The sequence below is a fragment of the Mizuhopecten yessoensis genome, unplaced genomic scaffold (genome assembly GCF_002113885.1).
Source record: "Mizuhopecten yessoensis strain PY_sf001 unplaced genomic scaffold, ASM211388v2 scaffold10409, whole genome shotgun sequence".
NCBI classification, from domain to species: domain Eukaryota; kingdom Metazoa; phylum Mollusca; class Bivalvia; order Pectinida; family Pectinidae; genus Mizuhopecten; species Mizuhopecten yessoensis.
The window spans coordinates 685,432-699,644 of NW_018408532.1; the positions used below are offsets into that span (position 1 = coordinate 685,432).

Genomic DNA, 14,213 nt, shown 5'->3' on the forward strand with positions numbered 1-14,213 from the left:
ACAATGAAAACTGTAGTATGGTATTGAATGACATATGAAATCAGGCATATTAAGTCATTGCTGCGCTAAATGTCTTTTTACCAGCTACTGTTTCACGTACAGTGATGATATGTAGGACTAGGGTGACCCTTCAACAGCTCCGTCCTAACGTATGAATTATCGATCTCCTGATGTTTTATTGTAACCTAAAGAATGACAGTCGACATCACTTCAGGGTCATTAGGTGAAGCGTTTCTTCATTATCCTATAATATTCTTTAAAGGTCAGACTTCAGCTTGTTCAGTTAAGGTACATTATCGTATACATTATCACTAGATTTTTACTAAGACGAAAATAATGTATGTAGGTATGAATATGGTATATCTATCGTCCACAACATGTTGTGGTATTCTAAGTTTGTAAATAAAACGGGCGATATAAGTTATAACCTAACGAAGCTAAGAGCGGCTGAAGTCATTCCGATCGGTTCGTTAGCACATAACCGCTCCTTATTTCCAGTTCACTGCGACGTTTCCACACCTTAGTTATAATCAGTAAATCCAATTCGTCAACATCACAAGTTCTAAAACGTATTGGTGGCCAGTGAAGGGTATCTTTATTATAACCACCACACCTAGGCCTGCTTCTCAAAGGATTACGGCCTGGTCATTGGCTTTTCACAGAAACATTGGGTTGTGTTCTTTCCTTGTAATTCACTGGTAACGTAATTGAACTTTACTGAAAGGTGCTTTGGCATTTTTTTTTATACACATTTCATATCAATACATTTTATTTGATACATCATACACGTGTGAAAGGGATCGGATACAGGGCGATCCATATTGAAGGTCATCTTTTCATATTTCTTAACGTCTGACGGGGTAATAGTTTTGAGCGGAAGCAAATATATCTAAGACGGAAATGTAACCATTGTCCCTCTATCGCTACACCCACTTGATTCAGGTTAATAATATTTTTCTATTATACAAAAAAAAATGTTAAGGGTATATCTTTGTTGAATTGCGACCGTTGCGTGGTACCAGGCAAGCTTTTTTTTACTTTAATGTATAAAGATAACATCACATTTTATGCTTTCCGTTGTGTTATTTGACTACATCATCATAATTTTTGTATCATTTTCTCGACGTTCTGATTGACCTGATCGATTTAGCGTTGAGTATGACCATCACATTAGATAAGATTGCGTATTCTTATTCAATTGAAATCACGAACCCTGCATTTGGGAGGAAATTGACAAGAAGAACTAACGTTATACCCAAGTTCCTGTTTAATAGACCACAGCGGGAACAATCCAAGATACCAAACAAAAGTAAAGACATTGATATCCCAATTAGACGCCGGAAACAAAACAATGTGTTTTTGAAAGGTTTTTGTATCAGGCACCTCATGTGGGACTTGTCACGATGTCTCCCGTCAATTCCAGGAACGGATGTCAGTTATTAAATTTATCAATTCTGTGGAGGGTTAAACATCGCTAGGGACCTCTGCTTTTCTCGTCTGTGAAAATGACTTCATATTGTAAGTACACGTCAGTCTTAGTAGTCATGATGAAGAGTCCTTCTATGCATACACTGGTCAGCAGAGTACTGAATAACCCTCCGAAATTCACCACACCAGACCCCATTGATTTTACGTCGGAGGTACGTACCTTGTAGAACAGTCTAACCATTCTGACGACGTGAAGTAGAGTTCTATATAATTATACCTTCACATGTCTGCCAATGTATCCGAGCAGAAAACCAGCGCAATAAAGTACAGGTTTGTGATGGACCGTTGTTTTGGAACGAATTGCAACCAGAGGTTTCTGTCACAATGGGAGTGTTATGTCACAGACAAGTGGACGATTTTGTCACACACCACTGAAAAGTTCTGTCGATACGAGAGGTTTCTTGAATGTTCTATTAGAACAGATGGGTTTTGCCCAACCCACGGAAAGTGGTGGAGGTTGGTTGTTGGTTCTGTTACAAGCGATGGGAGGGTTCTTTCACAAACCATGGGACAGTTCTGTCAAATAGAGAGGCTTCGAAGACAAAGTACTAAGTAACGCCGGGGAATTTTTAGAAATAAAAAATAAATATGAATGAAACTTATGCTCCTGACACTCTTTGATAAACCTCTGATCGCATTGTAATATGCGTAGACATGCATTCATATATCATTTTGTTCTCACTTATATTAAGTTCTGAGGTGCTTATCGTTATACTTTTGGGTGCTATTCTAATTTAATTTCACTTATGAACATCGTATGCGATATGACGTCATTTGAATGGGATTGTGTAGTCTAGACGGTAGGGCGACATGTGACCCCGGACCACGACCCATGACCTCTCTGTGGAATCTTTAGGGCTGGCATGTGGGCACCCGTATTCTCAAACCGAATGTTTACAGTTAATTGTGTCATATTGTCATGGTAGGCTCACTCGCTTACTGACATCCTTGACACCGAACAATTACCAATCACGCATAAAGAGTCGTACAAACATCATGGGAGCGATTAAGAGTGGTTATAATTACATACTTGGGTTATATGGCGGTCTGTTTTGAAACGCCAATCCGATCGATATCCATATCGGTATCTTATTGTGATACACTTTGATATCAACTAAACCAATCCTTTGTGTTTTACGAACTGTTTAACTGTTACATGAAGTGCCGCTCCTAGTATTTTACCTCCCGGTCACAAATTTGTTATAAAAATGCAGCGATGTGCTACTTAACTGCCGTAATGTGTTCTGAAAACTGCTCGTCAGCAAAACAGCATAGTGACAAAACGGACTGCGTTTCGGGAGTTCTTTATTACTTTTCACTACTCTGTCGTCTTCTGGCACAACATGACCAATTCAGTTTCCTTCGCGAAGAAGATTGGTAGGTCGTGAGAGCTAAATATTGTCTGGCATATTCCTATACGACCACGTACATTGTACCTTCATCAGCTGGATTTTTGTCCTTTTTGGTCCCATCTGTTCGCTACGGAATCCTATTCCTAGTTTTTCGCAAATGTAATCAAGCTAGACATTTGCTTGCTGTTAGTATATAGCTTAAATTTCAGTAGGTGATCGAATATTGCCTCTATTATATCCACCATGAGCTATCCCGGCCTTGGTATGGTGTGTTCATGGATTTCAAAAAAGATCTGTCAAGATCATGACTTCCGAGTTTGATAGGTTTCTAGTTTATTATGAAAATGAGTAACAAACAAAACAATATCGCCGCAAATAGACGTGACAAGAGTGAAGTCAATGAAGGCTTACGTAGGAGGTTTCATAGGCTGACGTGCATCTAGTGTGGTCTTGTAAGCAAACGTGCATCTCGTGTGGTCTTGTAAGCAAACGTGCATCTAGTGTGGTCTTGTAAGCAAACGTGCATTTCGTGTGGTCTTGTAAGCAAACGTGCATCTCGTGTGGTCTTGTAAGCAAACGTGCATCTAATGTGGTCTTGTAAGCAAACGTGAATCTAATGTGGTCTTGTAAGCAAACGTGCATCTAGTGTGGTCTTGTAAGCTAACGTGCATCTAGATGATGTGGTTCTGATCGTTTTCCAGGTTTGCAAGCATGAGTGTATTGATTCATACATATGGTTTGGAGTGTTTTTATTGATATGTTGATTGTACAGTGTTTCCAAGACACCATCCTCATCATGTTGGGACTTAGAAACTGTTGTTGCAAAACGCCAGTCATTTTTGCTGTTGGCAAAGGCTAGTTGTGCGTTGTTTCTAATAGCTGGTCCAAACCTAACAGTGCTTTTTTATAGTAGCATCGTTATCCCTTTTTTACATTCAGTACTCTGTAGTTAAGGATAAGCTCTGAAAAGGACACACGATGAGGCAGTAGCAGGTTGCGCAATACGAAATGTTAGCACCTGAAAGGGCAGTTCGCACGAAGTCCCAATATTGCATTGATTGTATCATATGGCTATTTGAATTATTTATTTTATGAAACACGCATAATGGTTGCTTATTGTAGTAAGATAGGACTCTATTGGATACATTCTGGACAATTATGTGGCACTTATGAACTTCCGTACATGACAATTATAGCAGACTGACGTGTTTTGTTTTTGGAAAAAAAATGGTAAATGTTAGCATAATCTAATAATTGTAGCCTCTGCATTACCGTCACGATGCCAGTGCTAAATTTGATCTGACACAACAGTATGATCATCACCACAGCGCATAAAACAAACATTCATGAGAAAATCATGCGCTTCTGACACCACTTATAAACCTTTTTCCAGATATAGGAATACTAGACATGGAAATTATTACCGAAAAGCTGAATCGCGTATTTTAATATCATAAAACAATTACTACTCACTCTCTGGTCAAATGTAAGTTGTACATTCCTTGAAAGAACTGTGTCAATAATGTTGATTATATACGGTGCGCGTCTGACAGCTTTATCATTTTTCCCTCTTTATTTGCGAGATCTCAGAAAAGGAGATAATTGAAACTTTCTACGGAAGCCGCAGCGGCACATTGTAGATCGTGTGTATTTTGAATGATAAACTTCTCCTTTCTGTGTGTTTAGCACTGGTACTTGAAACTATGTTTTCTATGCAGACCACGTTGTAAGTCACATATAGTAAACTGGATTAACGTAGTTGCAAATTATCAAATATCACCGAAATTCAGTGAAACTAAACACTTCTGAAGACCGAAGATAAAATTCATAAAGAGTCTTAGCAAAGCTAGATTTAATTCACTGTTACATAAGACTTTTGGATTGGTTGCAAATTTCAGTCAAAACGTCTGAGTACAGTTATAATTAGTGCTTGATAGACATCCGGGAAGAAGCACACAACATCTCTTTAAAAATTATATACCATCCAGTAAGACTCGTTTTGGCTCAGAAAATTCGTGACGGAAGCGGTTCGCAAATCAAAACATCCACTTGATGTCATATTAAAATAGTTTAGGGAATTAAACGGTCTTCTTCATCTGCGTTACGGAGGAGCAGTCCTGACACATCTGACGTTTTGGGTAATCTTCCTATCCGCCATGATGGAGTGGTGACCTCTGCAAGGCCGATTTACGTAACTAGTGGCAACCGTCAACAAACACGACAGTGAAGAATTGTGCAAGCGTGTATGATCCGTCATGTTTATCGTGTGCCCGTTGGAATTGCCATACGACACTCTTTTTATATTTATGCCTGGCGTATCATTTTGGGTTTTTGGACAATCTTATGTAGTTAAAGTACATAAAATGGACACATTAATATCATTTTATACAATCTTCCAAAAATCGGAACAGTACACTCAGGCTAATGAACTATCCTAGATATGATCAGAAAACCAGTAGTTTCATGATATTAATATCATCAAACGTATTTCCTTATGTCTTGTGGCATGTTTTCAGTCAAAGAGGAGCGATACTGTCCGTAAACAAGTTGTATTGATGTCCATTAAAACAAAGGTGAACTCAAGGTCTATTTCAATTGTATTCACCTGAGCGTTTGATCTATCTGAGAGGTTTCTTGTATTAATTAGGATACAGCTGTTCCCGGGGTTATCTTTATTTACAACTTGCTCTTGGTGTGGGAGAGGGATATTCCGTTGAGAAAACTGTCGTCCTCACTGACGCATTGATGAGTTTAGTAGGACTGAGATGATAAATTCGTGGTATTTAAAGTCATTTGTTATTTCGATGGTAAACGTGATGGCCCATTGATGATAGCAGAGGTTCCCAGTGACGTCATTTTGTGGAAGAAGGAGTGTCATTTGTGATGGTAGACGCAACTGCTGACGTTATGTAATTTGAGATTGAAGGGTTATTATTGATAGTATATGTCATAAGTGACGTCATTGTCTGAGAAAGAAACGTCCTAGGTCCCTCACGGTATTAAACGTCATCAGTGACATTAAAGATGGGAAAGAGACTTCTGTAGTAGACAATATCAGTGACGTCATGCCTTTGGAAAGAGAAGTGCTAGGTCCCTGGTAGTAGTGAATGTCATCAGTGACAGTTTGGTGCAGAAAAGAGGCGTCTTAGTTCACACGTGGTAGAAGACGGCATCAGTGACGTCATGGTATGGGAAAGAGAAGTCCTAGGTCCCTGGAGGTAGGCGACGTCATCAGTGACGTCATGGTCTGGAAAAGAGAACTCCTAGGTCCCACGTGGAACATGTAGTAGACGGCTTCGGTGACGTCATGGTCTGGGAAAGAAAAGCTCTTAGTTCAACGTGGTAGTAGACCTTATCAATGACGTTGCGGTACGGGGAAGAAAGGCTCTGCATCCCCCAAAAGAACATATTTTGGTAGGAAAGAGAGGTGCCAGCGGCAGACATCATTAGTGTTGTTTTAGTTGTGGAAAGGGGGTGTTCCCTCGCGACAAAACTCGTAATCAGCATCTTTTTGTTGTCTCTGTGAGCTAAATTCGTGAGAGTCTTAGTAAGCCAAAACAATGAGTTAGTTTTCGTTTAGGAATGTATGTAGGTCGTCTTTGTACGAAACACACAAAATACATTAATATTTTTACTCATTTGTTGTAAATTACTGTAGCTCCGTATGAGAGCGCTGTTGTTTTGTCAAAGTTCGCGCTAAATTGAATTAGTAACATTGCCAATAATTGCGTCTATGGTTCGAATTCGACTTATATAAAATCTTGTTTTCGGTTACCGTGCAAAAAAAACCCCACCTTTTGTGCTTGATGATAGACCTGCTGTACTCTTTCTCTCCTTTTCCAGCAGTTATATACACTTCACTATCAACTTGTCTGTGCATAAACTTTCAACAGTCTCACAACAAAGTTTTATCCGTATGGAAATGCCAGATAAAAAAATTTATCCGATATCTAAATCAATGTCTTGTCTTGTCTGCACAGTCGCTTTCAATACAGAAATATGCATACTTTCCTTATCTTTTATTCCGATCCGATTTGCTAGTAATGGGTCGGTCCGTCTTGGTCTGAATACATAACTAGACATTAGTTGTAGAAGGTCGCCGGCTGCCTTAGATGTTTAAGTAGTTCCCTAGTACTTGTTGGTAATTGTACAAGTTTGTTTAAGTCATAACATACTTGAGCATTGGCATGATGGGGGGGCTGCAATAACCACTGCTGAAACTAGCACAAATTGCTCTATATAATGAAAAGAGGCACCGCAATGCATATACATATACATGTACATGTAGCTGTACTCCCTAAAACTGTAAATATACGTTTCAACTCAAAACACTTCAACGCCCCATGGTAAAATGGCTCTGTAATATATTATATATGAAAGCAAATATAAACATATCCTGTCGGTCGTAATAAATAACACATGATATGTTAGAATTGACCGCAAAAAGCAAAATAAGACAGGATGAACTAGTTTTCTTCAATTTATAACTGCATGCATCCTTCATCAAAAAACCTTGTTAATAAACTAGCAATCAGAAGTTAAACATCTAAATCCAGACGTCGAAAACGATTTCAGGATAAAGATAGCGTTTATTATCCCCGTTGTCACCGGGCAGAACGCAGTGTTGGGTGCCTGCGGCATGGTATTTCAGTGAGATAGCACTATGATGTTGGCATCAGATCCGCGCTATCACAAGGAGGCACGTACACAAACATACCGTGTCTCCGGCACACATGCACGCATACACAACACACATGGAGGCACGTCCTTAAATGACCTTAGCTGTTAATAGAACGTTAAACAATATAAAACCAAACCAAACGTAACCACCGTATTTAGTCAATACATGTATTATATGCCTAATGTCGATAAGAATTGATTTTTTCCCTTTTTTTCTTCCTCTCTTGAGCGGTTTACATCGTTGGTACTAATTGGCTCCCTACACTTAGGAAGTACTCGTTTTTGTATAGCGTCAAAGAGTAAACGTTATGGCCGGAAAATAAAGAGTTCAAGAGTGACAATTTATGATAGTATTTTTTACTATTTTGACGTTTGAAGTCAAAGCTGCTTTCTTAAATTTGTTTTATACCGTGCCACAACATAACCCCGGAAATACCGGATTGGAAGTAATAGACGAACATGGCATCTTAGATATTTCGGAAAGGATGTCATAGTATTATAAGTATTTAGTCAATAATGGAATGCATTTATGACATTATCTTTTTTCCTTTCCTTTCTTTTCTTGGCTACTGGTTTGACAGATGGCACACCCAGGTTTTCCTGTTATTCGTAAGCCCGTACTTTTGTCTATTAAATCATAATTATATTTTTGATATGACCCAATGTTCATGTAGTCATCTTTTGTTGTAATTATCAAAAATCCTTTGAAGAGATTTTCAAGCAAATAAACGTTTTGTATAGAGGATTGACTTTCAAAAAAAAAAAAAAATACTCTGGAGTATTCTAACAAAAGAATTCCATTTTCGTTCTTAAATTTAAAAACCCAAATTGCTATCTTGAATAATCGAGGAAAATCCTTGTTTATTTTACAAATGGCCAGTGGGTAGCTATAGAGGTCGCCTTAGTCTTTGATGATCGCGCCATTAAGGAGCGCGATCCTTTGACGAAACCTTACGTCAATGATTTTTGCCAAAGTAGCATTTCATTGTGTTCAAGAAATGGCTTGCTATTTTTATTTGCAAACTTTATCGTAATGGCCATTTAAATGGTTTAGCTGTACTAAGGCTGGTTATACGCCATTCATGGTGGTGTTACATTTCGCGCTGTTCTTTTGTCCTATTGGAAACTTTGTCATTGCACTGTTGCCATTTACACGACAATACAGAATTATTTGATAAGTCATTCCTTGTTTTGTCTCTGATCTCTAAATATTATGTATTCATCGGAAACGTATACAAATAAGCAATCTATGTAGAACATTGTGGAATTAATTACATATAAGTATGTTCCTATACCTGTTCGTCTTTTACATATTGACGTACATATCACGTACATTGTGCCCCGGTGCTGTTTTGATGGTCAACATTAAATGTAATTTAAAGTCTTCTGTTAAATCAAATTAGATTTATTTTCTCAACGCCGTTGTCTTTTGTGGGCGTAATGGCGTCCGTTGGTGTCCTGTCGTGTTTCTGTCGTATACGGGTATAGTTCACTCAAGCACATGGACCGGCAAGATCGTTACCGATCAATGAATTCCGTCAATCTAAAGATGATCGTAGTTATATACAAACACTCACATAGCAAGGCTTCGGAACCTTTATTGGGAAAGTGGAAGTCGTGCTAACGTTTCAAAAGGAAAATGTATGAGAGCGCGTTAATTGTTTGACAAGTGTCTCTGTTGCTTGTTTGATATCGGGCGTTAATTGTTTGACAAGTGTCTCTGTTGCTTGTTTGATATCGAATCAAAAACGTGCAGACCATCAAGAGACTTATCAGCGTTGCATTTTCACACGGTGCAGCTAAGCTGTGTATATAATATTAGTACATAATGACGTTTTTATAGGGTAGAAGATTTTGCACATGTGTGTTGTATGTTGTGACATGCTGCAATCTGATTGTGAACGGAGAGCACTTGTTTTCTAAAAGAAGATTGATTCTACCATAAGACCCGAATTCTTGTTTCAACGATCTGGTTTAAGTTACAAAGCAACTAGTTGAGGTTTTGGCAACATGATTTGGATTGGTGTACATTAAAATACTGAAAATCGTTTTAGCAAAAGGAATTCTACTTTCAACACCGAGAGCCGACCTGTATCAGTTCTGACGAATTACCTAAGTATTAGTGGTGTATTACATGTTGGACGCTGGGTGTACACACGGGAACATACACAATATTCCATCTGCTCTAGACAAGTTTGAGGAATCCTCTTACAGTAGATATATGGGTTTGCCAGAGATACAAATAACGGTTTGTTGTTGGATGTTGAGACATGGATGCAATACGGTGATGTTACATTAGAGCTGCCTGTAGCATTGTCTAACTGGATGAGTTTTCCCCCCGCAAGTCCTGGCGTACCTCGAATCCCCCATTCTGTACATGACAAAAATACCATTGCGTTAACATAACACGCCGGCGGGAGGTCGTTAGGGGAGCTAATTTTTTTACCGACAATTGCAGCATAACTACTTATGATATTTGTGCTAACTACAGCGCCCCATGTGGAGCCTCTCTGGGTTATTGAGACTCGGGAGTAGAATATCTGTTGTAAAAGAGAGTTTCTCCATTTCTGTTTGGAAGGCTCGGGGTAGCGCACGGGATTATATATATATTTTTTAACTTTGTATGGGACAAAGCTGAAATCCGACTTTTAACAATGTGATTACACCTCCGATGGCAGAGTCAGGTTGTTGTCACACAGTCTACATTCATATTGATTCGAAGATATGATAGAACTTAAGAAAGTGTTGCATGATATACATGTGCATTTGTTTCGATCGTGATCAGGCGCGTTCGATACTGATTAGTCACAAAACAGCGGCAGTGAGCTGTAACCAATGTCGACAAAAAGCTTAACAACGCTGTTAGTTTTATTGGACCTCTAAACCAGAGAAGATTATCGATATCGAAGAAAAGGCGTGTTCGATAAGTCAACCTATCGAGGGGAGTGGAAATATAGCCCTGACGTCACTTGGATCATTCCACACATCTCAGTACTTGTGAAACATTTTATTTTATGATTGTAATACAACAACAAAGCGTAAATACAATGACTGGCGAACGCCGAGTATCACATAGGATCGCTGATAGTGGATATGATCAATGAAAACCACTGATTCTATTACAGCGCTAATACCAGGTTTATTCATTTTATACGAGATTCGAATTCGTAATTACACTAACGTGTCTGGTCGGTGTATGTCAACACAGACCGATGCTTTAAAAAAGGAAAAGTGTGTTTGTCTTGAGATGGTGATCAAACTGTGCCGAGTTATAGAAATTGTTGGATTTACGAGTTAGCAGTATAACAGAGTTGAGGATAGTTACAGCGACTGAAGAAACGTGTTATAACGTCGGACTTATAACATGTGTACACGTTGTAGTGGACCTGGAAGGTTTAACTTTCCGTAAGGTATGTTTGTCTACATGTATTTGAGCTCAGGACGACGTCCTTTTAAATATGGTATTATTTTTTCCGTAACGCTATTTGCGCTCGTTGTGCAATGTTCTTTAAAAATTTACACGAAATGATACACATATTATCCCTTATAGTTAAACTTGAGATGGAACAGTTCAATGTAAGCAGGAACACTTCGCTATTTTCAGACTGATTAAGGAATAGAAACTCACGTGTAACTCTGTGCTTAGCAACCTTGAAATTTAAATAACCCAGTAATGATCTTACGATGTTGTATGCGTGGTAAAGCTTCGCTGAAGTTTCGTAGTAAATTCTGTCAGATCGATGAGTTCATGGTCTCCACATATTCTAGGGATTTGATTCGAGTAAAGTTGGATTTAAGTAATCAATTCACAATCACTAAATACTGTAATTAGTCATAACATCTTGAAAATAACTTCGTAGTGTATAATAAAAATGTGTAATTAAATTATTCCCTCTTTGTTTGTTGTACGCACAATTGAAATGACTACAAACGACTACTTCAAAAGGAATCGGCGATTATTCATTATCAGTTAATATTAGTCGGTGTGTGTGTGTGTAGCTTTGAACAGGAATGATTAACTCATTGATGAATTATATATAAAAAGATCGATCATGCCCAATCAACTACTGAGATCGATATATGTGTGGTGTGTATGTGATTGTAGCAACATGCCGGGAGGATGGAAATTCCACTTCATCTTATGACAGTGTTGGTGTCTTTTTACTTTAAACCCTCGTGAGGCCTGATTGTTTTACAGAAATAGGTCAGACACCATCCCCTTAAATAGTTACAGTCACGCTCTGAAATCCTATATGCGACCAGCTCTGAACATTGGGAACACTTGAAGTATGTGTACGTTAAAATTAATATAGTCTAACGTCTGACGATGTCAAGTGTCTATTTATAGGGTCACTGGTGATTAAGACATGGTCTGACCAAGATGGTTTCCGGATGTTAACACTCTAGATTCGTTTGTTGCCGAACGGAAGTTCATGACAACTTGTCAAGGAAGTAAATTCAATGTGAAACATATAATTTTCTCTAACTTAGTGAGATGTTATCCTACGTTATTTATTGAATTCATTTTGACTATTGAACCGTATACGTTTATGACGTTTAAAAATGTGAGACTGGAGTCATAAAACATTTTATTATCTTCTTTATTTCTTCTCGGCATTTTATTGCGTGAAAATGTTTGAACGTTAACCTTCCTCGACAAAGAGATACACATTATTGATGACCTGCATGACTACGAGACTAACAAACAGCCTATAGATGGTCATGCATTGTGGTTTTACATTAGTGTTGCCCTACTTGACTAAGAGTCTACCAAACAGACTATATTTGATCATGCTTTGTAGTTTTACCAAAAGTGATGCCCGAAATGATTCGATCAGTCTTTGTGATTGAAAGGTTTCGAAACACTTCGTCGGTATTCCCTTCAAGAAACTGCATGTGGTCACCATGCATGGCCAAATAAGCAATGGATGCATATCACAAAACTCCAATTTTGTACAACACATAATTTCACTCGGTAATCGCACTTTGATCAAAAGGTTAAGGCATAGCATAGGTGATACTGTTGGAGCAAACGTTCACGTCGAAATTCAAGAAAGATCTTTGTGTTAAACACAAGGCAATAGCCCCTTTCGGAAATAACAACCCTAAAAGTATTTGTGACAGTTTGTTAATCTCTTTTGGTTCGAAAAAAGTTGCCCCAACACGTCAGTCGAACCCATGCCGAAAAAAGCAAACCAGGGTTCAAAGGTTTATTAAACGCCCAAAACCACACGGCCGACCACGGCGGGTCAAATCGATGTATCGTCTATATACACTGTATATGATGCCAGTTACATTCAGGGGTCAAATGTGTCTAACATTCGACACACTACACGCTGAAGAAACGCTTGTGTTGTGTAATGACCTGTTTACTCTAATATAAACTTCATTGTAATGATGTGTATGTATCAAATATGTGCACAATACCACCAGAGTATAAAAGACTGTTTCTGCGCAACACATAGCTCGATAGTGTACGTCCCCATCCGATGGATATGCATATATACACACAAAATGTATATTTATTTAAACAGAACATGATGTATCAAGAAGAAAAACAGTAAACACGAAAAACTACCATTATTACATTTGAAAAGTTCATGTTCACTGCATAAAAATCTTATATATTATTTTCTTTATCAAACATTTATCATTACTGGTAAAAACAAAAGGCGTATAGTACTACGCTCTTTAATTGTTGAATTTCAGTTATCTTTTTCAATGGCGAAGTAAAATTATCCTGCTAGAAAACTGATATAACTAATCCGAAAGTTTTGACGCCAAAAACTTTTGACGCCAAAAATTATGACCGCTAGGTGGCGCCAAATTTAACTGATTTCAAAACCGAAAATGGCGGCGCCCATGGATAGACGCGGTGTCCCGAGAACAGGGAAAGGATGAAGGTAACAAACGAATATGTTTTGTTTATAAACGTTTTAACTCGCGGAAACATGTCTTTATTTCCGCTGAAAACGAAGAAAATAATGGAACAGATCAAATGTTTTCAAACAAGTAAGGATAAGTTCGTGAATTCAAGTACGTTTGAATAAACCAACAATATTTCTTCCTTGAGCAAGAAAATGACCGTAATATACTGTATTGCTATCGTCATACATCAGGAAAGGGGCGTATATCTATGTTTTATTTTACGTTAGCACCCAGGAATTGTCATTTGAACTGATTTCATGGACATTCCATCAAATGCTAATGGTTACAGCTATCAAAAACACTCAAAACAAAGAAATATATCTTTATCTTTCATTTTTGCCTCAAGTATATACATAATTTTGTTATTGTGATCTTTGATTTTACAGTTCGCACTGCCACACTGAGATTTAAATAATAATTGAAAACATGGATGGTCTGTATAACTATATTTACATTCGTGGATAATCGTTGTCAAACCAAACCGAACGGCTAAATAAGGTGGAAATGGAGTATGTCAAAAAGCACCGGAAACAAAGGAATGACGCGATTTCATTTGACAGATATTTGAGAGTTTCTTACGTGTACAAATCTCCGGTAAATGCAGTCGCTTGATTCATCACAATGTTTTGTGATACCTCCGTAATATCTCCGCAAATTTCGTCAATGTCTCCATACTGCTCAACCATGTTTGAATTCACAACAGCACCATGCACCAGAACGAGGCTACGTTACCATGACTTAAAGACGTCATAATGTTGATGACGT

At 38.1% G+C, this 14,213-nt stretch overlaps 1 protein-coding gene across 6 annotated transcripts in view; it reads left to right on the plus strand.

The window, feature by feature from the left end:
* LOC110460482 (5-hydroxytryptamine receptor 4-like) overlaps nucleotides 1–14,213 on the plus strand; it is a 131,333-nt gene that overhangs the window by 109,028 nt on the left and 8,092 nt on the right. The window contains exon 1 of one of the 6 annotated variants that reach the window (XM_021513417.1): nucleotides 9,392–10,930. The exons of 4 other annotated variants lie outside the window; for them this stretch is intronic. The gene's annotated coding sequence lies outside the window, so the exon portion shown is untranslated. Of the gene's footprint in view, nucleotides 1–9,391; nucleotides 10,931–13,359; nucleotides 13,424–14,213 lie in introns of those variants that run through there. One more of the 6 variants, XM_021513423.1, reaches the window with a different exon arrangement.